The sequence below is a fragment of the Pan troglodytes genome, chromosome 1, assembly GCF_028858775.2.
Source record: "Pan troglodytes isolate AG18354 chromosome 1, NHGRI_mPanTro3-v2.0_pri, whole genome shotgun sequence".
Taxonomy (NCBI): domain Eukaryota; kingdom Metazoa; phylum Chordata; class Mammalia; order Primates; family Hominidae; genus Pan; species Pan troglodytes.
This window is the reverse complement of record NC_072398.2, coordinates 229,643,080-229,655,581: the sequence shown is the minus strand read 5'-3', so window position 1 is coordinate 229,655,581 and position 12,502 is coordinate 229,643,080. Positions and strand designations below refer to the sequence as shown.

Sequence of the window (12,502 nt, the reverse complement as noted above, 5' to 3'; positions counted from 1 at the left end):
AAGGAGTGTGGGAGGGCCTGGTCCAGACCCACCAGAATCAGGCCACAAATGCCTTACAAAGCAGAGAATGTGAGTCCCCATGGCCACGGCTGAGGAGGATGTCCAGGGGCACTGCCCTCGGGCGGCCTTAGGGGCCCTTCTTGCGAGAGCGGCATCACCTGAGGGCTGGGCGTGGCCAGGCACAAGGGGCTGGCGGGCCTAGGAGGGATCTGCAGGGCAGGTTGACACATGGTTCTGAAGCCAGGCAGCTGCTCCCCAGAAGCTCCAGTGAGCACACTCGACAAGGCGGTGCGGCGAGCTGGCTCCGAGCGTCCCCCACAGGGCCACATTCTCGCTATTGGGGCGGCAGGAAGGCCCAGCGACCAGGAGCATGTGTGGGGGCTGGGAAAGGCCTGGGGGACAGGGTGTGGGGCGCAGAGCCCCAAGGCCGATGCTGGTGAGGAGGCCAGGAGCGGGGACCGCACAGACCGCAGTTCCTCTGGAGGGGGGTCCCGTGTGGGCCGGGCTGTGCAAAGGACACACTGGTCCCTGCTGGCCTCTCAGGGCAAGCGTGAGGACCCTGGCCTGCTCCGGCCTCCTTCCCTGGGGGCCTCGTCCCTGCGCTGCACAGATGGGGCCCGGCCGCCCCAGTGGGAAGGGAAAGGGGGAGCGCTGTGCCAACTCACAGGCTCTACGAGCCACAACAGCCGCCTGCAGAGCCTGGGGGCAGGGCTGAAGCTGGCCATGGAGGACCTTGGGGGCCACCTCCACCTTCCAGCAGCAAATGCCAAGTCCCCGAATGCAGAATTCTGCCAGAGGGAGCATGACCGTCTTTCTGTTGGCACAAAGCGAGAGCATCAAAGACAGCGTCAGCCCCCGCGAGGGTCCACGCATGCTCACACTCTGTGCTCATGGATGACCACACACGCCCTGAAAACGGCGTCAGCCTCCGGGAGGGTCCACGCGTGCTCACACTCTGCGCTCATGGATGACCACACACGCCCTGAAAACGGCGTCAGCCTCCGGGAGGGTCCACGCATGCTCACACTCTGTGCTCATGGATGGCCATATGCGCCCCGAAGACAGTGTCAGCCTCCAGGAGGGTCCACGCGTGCTCACGCTCTACGCTCATGGATGGCCAGATGTGCCCGCACCCTCGCACAGGCATGGGCGGTCCCCAGGCTGCCACACTCAGGGTCTGTCTGTGCCCTGGCACCTCCAGCACCAGGCCAGGGCCAGGCCTGCACACTCGCCACCTACCACCCGCTGGGGCAGCAGCCACGCACTCCCCCACTGCTCCCTGTTGGTGGCCGGGCATGGGCCGGCCTTGTTGGGGGACACAGGACAATTCGGGGCACTTGTCTTGCCTCCGTCCTCCTTGGAGAGCCTTGGGCTCACCCTACGTGGCTCTGAACAACAAGGGCCAGGCTCTGCACCGGGGGACCCCCTGCCCTGCCAGCCGGACCCTCAGGCCGCTCAGAGGGCTAGTCCCAGCACCTGCCCCTCGCCAGTGGACACAGGCTGCCGGCAGCATTGCTACTGACCAGAGACGGAGACGAAGGCACCCTAGCCGGCAACATAGGGCCTCTGTGTCCCAGGGTCTCCTCGAGGAACAGAAACTGTGCCCTGAGGGCCTAGGGCCAGGCTGCGGTGAGCAGCTCTGACCTCAGGTGCCTGGGTGCCCATGCCAGCCAAGCTCACGCCAGCAGAGTCGCTGCTCACAGGCCCTGCCAGGGGAAAGCAAGAGCACACACACAGCCACATGTATGCGGCCACACACACACACACACACAGATGTTTGCTCTTATCTCTGACGCACACCCCGAGCTCACACGCCCCAGGCCCATGGGTTCTATCTTGTCTCCCCTTTTCCACGTCTGCCAAAGATGCAGCCTGCATCTGTGATGAGACCTCAGACAAAGCCACCAGGGAACCTTCCTCACACAAAGCCACCAGGGAACCTTCCTCACACAAAGCCACCAGGGAACCTTCCTCAGACAAAGCCACCAGGAACCTTCCTCAGACAAAGCCACCAGGAACCTTTCTCAGACAAAGCCACCAGGAACCTTTCTCAGACAAAGCCACCAGGGAACCTTCCTCACACAAAGCCACCAGGGAACCTTCCTCAGACAAAGCCACCAGGAACCTTTCTCACACAAAGCCACCAGGGAACCTTCCTCACACAAAGCCACCAGGGAACCTTCCTCAGACAAAGCCACCAGGAACCTTTCTCAGACAAAGCCACCAGGAACCTTTCTCACACAAAGCCACCAGGGAACCTTCCTCACACAAAGCCACCAGGGAACCTTCCTCAGACAAAGCCACCAGGAACCTTTCTCAGACAAAGCCACCAGGAACCTTTCTCACACAAAGCCACCAGGGAACCTTCCTCACACAAAGCCACCAGGGAACCTTCCTCAGACAAAGCCACCAGGGAACCTTCCTCACACAAAGCCACCAGGGAACCTTCCTCACACAAAGCCACCAGGGAACCTTCCTCACACAAAGCCACCAGGAACCTTTCTCAGACAAAGCCACCAGGGAACCTTCCTCAGACAAAGCCACCAGGAACCTTTCTCAGACAAAGCCACCAGGGAACCTTCCTCAGACAAAGCCACCAGGGAACCTTTCTCACACAAAGCCACCAGGGAACCTTCCTCACACAAAGCCACCAGGGAACCTTCCTCACACAAAGCCACCAGGGAATCTTCCTCACACAAAGCCACCAGGGAACCTTCCTCACACAAAGCCACCAGGGAACCTTCCTCACACAAAGCCACCAGGGAACCTTCCTCACACAAAGCCACCAGGGAACCTTCCTCACACAAAGCCACCAGGGAACCTTCCTCACACAAAGCCACCAGGGAACCTTCCTCACACAAAGCCACCAGGAACCTTCCTCACACAAAGCCACCAGGAACCTTCCTCACACAAAGCCACCAGGGAACCTTCCTCACACAAAGCCACCAGGGAACCTTCCTCACACAAAGCCACCAGGGAACCTTCCTCACACAAAGCCACCAGGAACCTTCCTCACACAAAGCCACCAGGGAACCTTCCTCACACAAAGCCACCAGGGAACCTTCCTCACACAAAGCCACCGGGAACCTTCCTCACACAAAGCCACCGGGAACCTTCCTCACACAAAGCCACCAGGGAACCTTCCTCACACAAAGCCACCAGGAACCTTCCTCACACAAAGCCACCAGGAACCTTCCTCACACAAAGCCACCAGGGAACCTTCCTCACACAAAGCCACCAGGGAACCTTCCTCACACAAAGCCACCAGGGAACCTTCCACAGACAAAGCCACCAGGGAACCTTCCTCACACAAAGCCACCAGGGAACCTTCCTCACACAAAGCCACCAGGAACCTTCCTCACACAAAGCCACCAGGAACCTTCCTCACACAAAGCCACCAGGGAACCTTCCTCACACAAAGCCACCAGGGAACCTTCCTCACACAAAGCCACCAGGGAACCTTCCTCACACAAAGCCACCAGGAACCTTCCTCACACAAAGCCACCAGGGAACCTTCCTCACACAAAGCCACCAGGGAACCTTCCTCACACAAAGCCACCGGGAACCTTCCTCACACAAAGCCACCGGGAACCTTCCTCACACAAAGCCACCAGGGAACCTTCCTCACACAAAGCCACCAGGAACCTTTCTCACACAAAGCCACCAGGGAACCTTCCTCAGACAAAGCCACCAGGGAACCTTCCTCAGACAAAGCCACCAGGGAACCTTCCTCACACAAAGCCACCAGGGAACCTTCCTCACACAAAGCCACCAGGGAACCTTCCTCACACAAAGCCACCAGGAACCTTTCTCACACAAAGCCACCAGGGAACCTTTCTCACACAAAGCCACCGGGAACCTTCCTCACACAAAGCCACCGGGAACCTTCCACAGACAAAGCCACCGGGAACCTTCCACAGACAAAGCCACCAGGGAACCTTCCTCACACAAAGCCACCAGGGAACCTTCCTCACACAAAGCCACCAGGGAACCTTCCTCACACAAAGCCACCAGGAACCTTCCTCACACAAAGCCACCAGGGAACCTTCCTCACACAAAGCCACCAGGAACCTTTCTCACACAAAGCCACCAGGGAACCTTCCTCACACAAAGCCACCAGGGAACCTTCCTCACACAAAGCCACCAGGGAACCTTCCTCACACAAAGCCACCAGGGAACCTTCCACAGACAAAGCCACCAGGGAACCTTCCTCACACAAAGCCACCAGGGAACCTTCCTCACACAAAGCCACCAGGAACCTTCCTCACACAAAGCCACCAGGAACCTTCCTCACACAAAGCCACCAGGGAACCTTCCTCACACAAAGCCACCAGGGAACCTTCCTCACACAAAGCCACCAGGGAACCTTCCTCACACAAAGCCACCAGGGAACCTTCCTCACACAAAGCCACCAGGGAACCTTCCTCACACAAAGCCACCAGGAACCTTCCTCACACAAAGCCACCAGGAACCTTCCTCACACAAAGCCACCAGGGAACCTTCCTCACACAAAGCCACCAGGAACCTTCCTCACACAAAGCCACCAGGGAACCTTCCTCACACAAAGCCACCAGGGAACCTTCCTCACACAAAGCCACCAGGGAACCTTCCTCACACAAAGCCACCAGGGAACCTTCCTCACACAAAGCCACCAGGGAACCTTCCTCACACAAAGCCACCAGGAACCTTTCTCACACAAAGCCACCAGGGAACCTTCCTCACACAAAGCCACCAGGGAACCTTCCTCACACAAAGCCACCAGGGAACCTTCCTCACACAAAGCCACCAGGGAACCTTCCTCACACAAAGCCACCAGGAACCTTTCTCACACAAAGCCACCAGGGAACCTTCCTCACACAAAGCCACCAGGAACCTTCCTCACACAAAGCCACCAGGAACCTTTCTCACACAAAGCCACCAGGGAACCTTCCTCACACAAAGCCACCAGGGAACCTTCCTCACACAAAGCCACCAGGAACCTTCCTCACACAAAGCCACCAGGGAACCTTCCTCACACAAAGCCACCAGGGAACCTTCCTCACACAAAGCCACCAGGAACCTTCCACAGACAAAGCCACCAGGGAACCTTCCTCAGACAAAGCCACCAGGGAACCTTCCTCACACAAAGCCACCAGGGAACCTTCCTCACACAAAGCCACCAGGGAACCTTCCTCACACAAAGCCACCAGGAACCTTCCTCACACAAAGCCACCAGGAACCTTCCTCACACAAAGCCACCAGGGAACCTTCCTCACACAAAGCCACCAGGGAACCTTCCTCACACAAAGCCACCAGGGAACCTTCCTCACACAAAGCCACCAGGGAACCTTCCTCACACAAAGCCACCAGGAACCTTCCTCACACAAAGCCACCAGGGAACCTTCCTCACACAAAGCCACCAGGAACCTTCCTCACACAAAGCCACCAGGAACCTTCCTCACACAAAGCCACCAGGAACCTTCCTCACACAAAGCCACCAGGGAACCTTCCTCACACAAAGCCACCAGGGAACTTTCCTCACACAAAGCCACCAGGGAACCTTCCTCACACAAAGCCACCAGGAACCTTCCTCACACAAAGCCACCAGGGAACCTTCCTCACACAAAGCCACCAGGGAACCTTCCTCACACAAAGCCACCAGGAACCTTCCTCACACAAAGCCACCAGGAACCTTCCTCACACAAAGCCACCAGGGAACCTTCCTCACACAAAGCCACCAGGGAACCTTCCTCACACAAAGCCACCAGGAACCTTCCTCACACAAAGCCACCAGGGAACCTTCCTCACACAAAGCCACCAGGGAACCTTCCTCACACAAAGCCACCAGGGAACCTTCCTCACACAAAGCCACCAGGGAACCTTCCTCACACAAAGCCACCAGGAACCTTTCTCAGACAAAGCCACCAGGGAACCTTCCTCACACAAAGCCACCAGGGAACCTTCCTCACACAAAGCCACCAGGGAACCTTCCTCACACAAAGCCACCAGGAACCTTCCTCAGACAAAGCCACCAGGAACCTTCCTCAGACAAAGCCACCAGGAACCTTCCTCAGACAAAGCCACCAGGGAACCTTCCCTGAAAGGCCTGGCCTGGAAGCTTCACAGACGCCAGGGTGCCGGCAGTCAGGGAAAGGCCCCAGAAGGTTCCCAAGTGCTGGGAGGCTGAGGCAGGAGGATCACTTGAGCCCAGGAGTTTGAGGATTACAGGGACCTCACCTGGCCTCTAGATACATTTTATTTTGTTTTTATATTTTTTTTATTTTTTGAGACAAAGTCTCGCTCTGTCGCCCAGGATGGAGTGCCGTGGTGTGTTCTCAGCTCACTGCAACCTCCGACTCCCTGGTTCAAGCGATTCTTCTGCCTCAGCCTCCTGAGTAGCTGGGATTACAGGCGCCCGCCACCACACCTGGCTAATTTTTGTATTTTTAGTAGGGATGGGGTTTTGCCATGTTGCCCAGGCTGGTCTTGATTTCCTGACCTCAGGTGATCCACCCGCCTTGACCTCCCAAAGTGCTGGGATTACAGGCGTGAGCCACCGCACCCACCCTGAGATAAATTTTAAAGGAAAAGACAAAAAAGCACCCCCTTCTCCTTCCCCCATCTCGACCTAAGAAGGGTGTTTGGGTGCATCCTCAGCCCCTCAGGGTGCTCCAGCCCCCAGCCGGTCCGAGTACCGAGGCTCCTGCCGGTCACCCCTGCTGGGGTCTGCCCTGGGCCGCAGGAGCTGTCCTCCTAGTCTGGGTGGGGCCCAGCTCTCCCTGCCCACCCCCGGCCCAGCTCCCACTAGCCCTGAAGGCCACCGTCCCGCTGGCCAGGGCTGGACTGGTGTGGGTGCTCCCTTCCTCCTAGGAGAGGGACTCCTGGGTCCTTCTTGGGAGATAGGGAGCTTCTTGGGACATGGGGACTCTTGGGACATGGGGACTCTTGGGAGATGGGGAACTCAAAGCACCCTACCCAGCTGCACTCTTGGCCCCATGGCCCCAGGACCTGGGATGCCGCCCCCACACAGCTTTGCTGGGGGAGGTGGTTTCCCACGTAGAGTGGCAGGGGGCACGTCCCCTTGGGGCAGCTGGTGGCCAGTCTGAGTCTGTTCAGAGGCTGCGACTGTGTGCCAGTGCCAAAGCGCCTCTAGAAAGGACAGAATCTAATGTGCCACGAAGGCTCCATCCCCAGCTGCAGGTGGCAGATGGCCCGTGTGTGTGCTGTGTGGCTGCGGCTGCCCCCTACCCCCGATCACCCATCCCGAAGCAGGGTATGGGGCACTCCATGGAGGGCACTGGTCAGGCACAGGCTGTCTCCAGGGGACACCAGGGAGGAGGATCCCGAGTGGCTGAGACCCTGGCATCTGCAGAGGCGCCCCCAGGCCCACACACCCCATGACCTTAGGGATCTAGGCCATTGCTGGACAGGCCCCAGATGACTTAGAACCACCAGGCCAGCTGCTGGCCCCATAGTCTCGGTGCAGGGGGGACGGGGCCATGCAGGTGTCCTCCCCGCCGTGGCTGCCCGTGCGATGCTCCCGATGGCCTCAGGGTTAGGTTCTGACTGCGGGACAGGGAGGTGGACTGCACGGCTGCTGCGGCCTTGAGGCTCCTGCTCGGCCCCCGCTGCCCCCGTCACCCCCCTGCCACCCTGCGTGCCGGGCGCACGGGTATTTTCCATTTTGGGGTAAATGTTTAATCAAACATTTACAGAAAAGTCACAGGTAGAGTACAAAGAATGTTGTCGCTGGGCCATCTGAAAGTCCGTTGCTGAATTTGCTCCTCACTCCACGTCCTCGAGTGCATTTTACAAACCGGGAAGTTTTTCGCCTCACGTAACCCAGCACAGCCGTCCCAGGGCAGGGCACGCCTCGGGGTCAGACCCCAGCCTGGGCTTCCCCGTGGCCCAGTGATGTCCCTCGCGGGAAGGAGATCAGCCTGGGACCACACATTGCAGCGAGCTCTCATTGTGTCTTCAGTCTCCGTTGGTCTGGAACATTCCCGGGCCTTTCCCTGACTGCCATGGTCCTGGCGTCTTCGAAGCTTCCGGGCCAGGCCTTTCAGGGAAGGTTCCCCCGTGTGGCCGTGTCTGAGGTCTCATCACAGAGAGACCCGGGTTACGCATCTTTGGCAGGAGAGGCATGGATGCGACGCTCATGCCTTTCATGGATGGGTCTGCTCAGCCCACGCTGCCAGGTGGGGCAGGATTTTCACTAACCCAGAACCAGTGGAGTCCACCGTGAGGCTGGTGGCGCGTCTCCGTGGGGAGCTGACTCCTCCTCCCTCTGCCCTCCATGGGGGAAGTGCCTCCACCCTGCCCCAGCCCGGATCCGCCGCTTCTCCAGGGAACCCCGGTTCTTTTCAGACGCGCACCTGGGTACTGTGTCCGCTCCTGCCTGCTGGGGAGCTGCTGCCCACGGGCCCTGGCAGAGCCGGAGAGTGCACACACACGCATGCGCACATACGTGCACCTAGGCAGGCACGCACGCACACACGCACCTGCGCAGGCACGCACACAAGCACGCGCACGCACACGCACACCTGTGCAGGCACGCACACACACGCACGCACACGCACACCTGCGCAGGCACGCACACGCACACCTGCGTGGGCACGCACACACACGCACGCACATGCACACCTGCACGGGCACACACAGTCATGTGCACGCACACACAGCCATGTGTACGCAGACATGCACACAAACGCACAGGTTCACTTTCTATGATGCAAACCCCCAGTCCACACCCCTGAGTGCCAGCCCACGGGTTCCTTCTTGTCCCCCCTTCTTTGTGTCCATAGGCCCTGCTGCACCCCTCAGCACAGGGACACCCCATGGATGCTGCCTCCATCACCCCCTCAGGCCCTGTGCTTGGGGGCTTCCCTGCTCCATTGGGCCCAACGCCCAGAGCAGGGGCTCTGAGACCCCGATGGCCACCCCACTTGGCAGGACTTGATGGCTTTGGGACTGAATTGTTCCAGGCGGGAAAGGGGGGAAGAACAGGAAAGAACCTCAGAGAAGAGAAAAGGACCTGTGGAGGCGGAGGGAACCTGAAAGCTTAAGCTTTTACCCAAAAGAGCAGCCACCTCCAAGGAGGCTGCTTAACCCCAAGGGAGGGGTGCTCCACCCGCCTGCCGACCAAAGAGCCCCTCAGCACCCACAAGCCTGCCTGAAGGCAGAGAATTAGCCTTGCTCCCAGTCCCGGCCCCTCTGACATCCCTGCTTAGTTTTAGACACACGCACACCCCGAAGTCTGAGTTCATTTCCATTTTCATCTACTGTTCTGGCATTGGAAGCAACATGATATCTTTTTATACTGTATTTTTCTGGGACAGTCCCTCTATATGATGTGATTCCTAGAAAAAGAATTTATAGCACAAACATTCCTTTAAAAATATGGCTCTTTCATGCTACTCTGCCATAATTAACCATAGACAATTAATATTTAAAGCTGTTATCACCCCACGAGGCAATGAAATTCCCTGAAATTCTCTGCTGCACATTCAGACACTTTTACGGGCAAGATTGAATTAGTGGCAGAGGGCAACTTGATTTTTAAAATCATCTTACAATCATGATTGATTCTTCATAGATCCCATCTGATGAATACTCAAAACCATTTGTCCAACACGTGTAAGAGAAACCACTCAGATCCGTTGAAAATATTCACTGGGAGGGTTTTGTGCATGAAAAAAAAGAAGAAAAGAAAAGCAACCTGACGTCCTCTCACGGCTGCGGCCTCTCTACATTCCCAAATCCAATTCACAGGGGATTGTTTGAGGCGCTGGGGCCCAGCCGGCCTGACAATGTACACCCGCCATGGGCAGCACCTGCACTCCAACTCAATGGCCCAAATTATTGGGCCCAGGCAGGCACCCCACTGACAACAAGGGACACAAAAGGGTTCCGCACTGCAAGCTGTGGGTGGGAATTACAAAAGGTTAAGAGACTAAATATAAAAATGCTTTGAATATAAAATCAATGTGCTTTGTTACTAAAATCTGGGTGCTGTAATTTAACCAAAATAGGGTTTAGAATATCTGGCAATAGTCCATGTCTTGGAAATCATCTTTTCTTCTCAACGAAATGCAAATCCTTATTTGAAAGTTAAAAACAACTAAACAACTGATATATTTCATATCAACAAAATAATAAAATACTGTGATGTGCAATTATGTATCACTGACATTAGGCCTCCAGAAAGAGAAAGGATTTGCCCTCTTTGTCGATTTATTTGTACCAGTGAAAGGCAGGTTTCTGGAGGGTTTGTTTCTGGCTGCTCTCGGGTCTGGGAGGAAAGATGCCTGGGACCCCAAGTCCACGTCAGTTTGTGGGGGGTGAGTGTGAGCTCCTGGGAGGCCTGTCCCTGGGGTGGGGATGGCTGGGCTGAATTTCCAGCCTCTTCCATGGACAGTGGAGTGAGCCCTGTGCTCCCCACAATCTGGGCATGGGGGGCAGGGCTGGAGGTGCTCCTGGGAGACCCCAGTGGCCCTGACCCAGCAGGAGGTGCCCTCCAGGGCCTTCTGCTTCCTTCAGTCCAGAGACCTCAGGGGTGGCACGGGGGTGGCACGGGCATGCTGGGCATCTGTGGCAGGTGTTTATCGGCCCCTGGCTGTCGCCCTGAGCTTCAGAACACGCTGAGACATTGGCAATTGCTTTAAAACGTGAGGCGGTGTGGCTTTGCTTTATTTCAGGTCTGACTCATGTCCGTGCTCTCTCGAAGCCTCCTTCTCTCCCTCCTCTCCCCAGGGCAGCCCGACCTCTGTGCCCCAAAGCCCAAAGGGTGTGAAGTCTGGAGGTGGCTGAGAACATTCCAGTTTGTGTTTGTGGCAGGTGGAGCAGGGTAGGGAGGCAGCATGTCCCACTGCTCGGGCTGGCCCAGTCCCCCATGCACGACCCCCGGGGCGGAGGCCACGGTGAGGCCTGTTGGGTGTCCTGCCAGGTGAAGTCCAGCTGGGACCGGCGGGGGTGTGCTGCGTGAGCACAGCTGCCCAGGGTGGCCGGGTCAGAGCCCGTCTCCCACACTCCCCACACGCTCACCCCCAGCACTGGGCTTTTGCTGCAAAAGCGGCAGACTTAAGAGTCTCGTGGAAATGGAGGGTGAGACTACAGGCTGTTTCAGGGTCACAGCAGGGCACCCCACCTGCTTCCTTATCAGGGATGCGAGGGTCCCTGGGCTCCTCCTGCAGGGGTGGCTGGAGACTCAGGTCCTTGCCCGCCAGCCCTCTCTGGGGCTTTCGAGTCGGTTGGTGCACTTGCGGGGGCCCAGCAGGGGTACGTTTGTGACGGGCTATTTGGCAAAGACAGCCATTCTCCCCTTCTCCTCTGGTAAGAGTCTTTGCCAGCACATTGCGCTTCTTGTCTCTGTGTGGCCTGGTGTGGCCGGGCTGTGTAACCAAGTTCTGAGCAATGGCAGTGAGTGTGGCGCCCCCAGCAAGCTTCTTTAGAAGCGGAGGGCCCGAAACCCGCTTTTCTTCACGTGCTGGTTGCTTCGCATTCTTTAGTTTCATCTTTCTGAACTCATCACAATCACAGGGGATCAAATTCATATGCTTGTCAAAAGCCTTGAAGGTGCCAATGAAGACTCGGCCATCTTGTAGGATACGTCTCATTCTGTGGTCCGTGTGTGGCAGCATCTTGCTACTCTTGCCCACGGTCATGACTGCCGTTCCCCCAGATCCAATGTCCAGAGTTAAAACTTGGAGCTTCTGAACCTGGTATGAGGCCACCCACGGGCACCAGTAGGCATGCCCCCCTCCAGGAATGAGACCCCCTCCACCACTCATCCCCTAGGAATGAGTCCACCAAGACCCTAGCATACTGTTGATCCATCTCAGTCACTTTTTCCCCTGCAATGTGTCTTGTGAAATTGTGTAGTGTTTGTGAGCTTTTTGTCCCCTGGTTCTGCATTAATAATAGCTAATAATAAATGTATAGAGCAATTAAAAAAAAAAGAAGAAGGGGAGGGCGCTTCTTCTTGCCACTTATGCTTCCCCCTTTCTCCTAGCTGGAATAGGGGCATGACAGCTAGAGCCTGTGCAGCCATCCAGGACCATGAGGTGGTGCAGGAAGATGACAGTGGCAGAATAGGCAACAGGAACTGGGGTCCCCAGTGGCTGGGGAGGGAGATCACCTCTCCCTCTTGAGCTCTTATGGGAGCGAGAAGTCACCGTGGCTGGGCTGAAGCCACTCTAGTGTTGTTTGCTAAAAGTAGCCACATCTCATCCTAAGCACATGGCCTGCTTGGAGGAAGCCAAATGTGGCAGGGCGTTGGGGAAGCCTGTGCCATGCAGCACAGGGTCAGCGGCGGGGAGCCACCCGAGGGGCTTGGTGAGAGCCGTCCTGCTCTCTGGCTGTGGCCAGGCTTTGTCCCAGGTGGGTGTTCCTAGTGGGCATAGTCTGTGACTGCAGGGAGAGGGCTGCCCAGACCTGGAGCTTCCACCATGGATGTGCGTGTCTCAGCCACTGGCTCAGGAGAGTCCTCGGAAGGGACTTCGGCGGGCAGGTACCCTGGAGATTT

At 57.2% G+C, this 12,502-nt stretch overlaps 1 protein-coding gene across 15 annotated transcripts in view; it reads right to left on the bottom strand.

Annotated features, from left to right (window-relative positions):
• The window catches only part of MORN1 (MORN repeat containing 1), a 74,774-nt gene that overhangs the window by 22,916 nt on the left and 39,356 nt on the right, over positions 1 to 12,502 (bottom strand). The gene's annotated exons all lie outside the window — the stretch shown is intronic.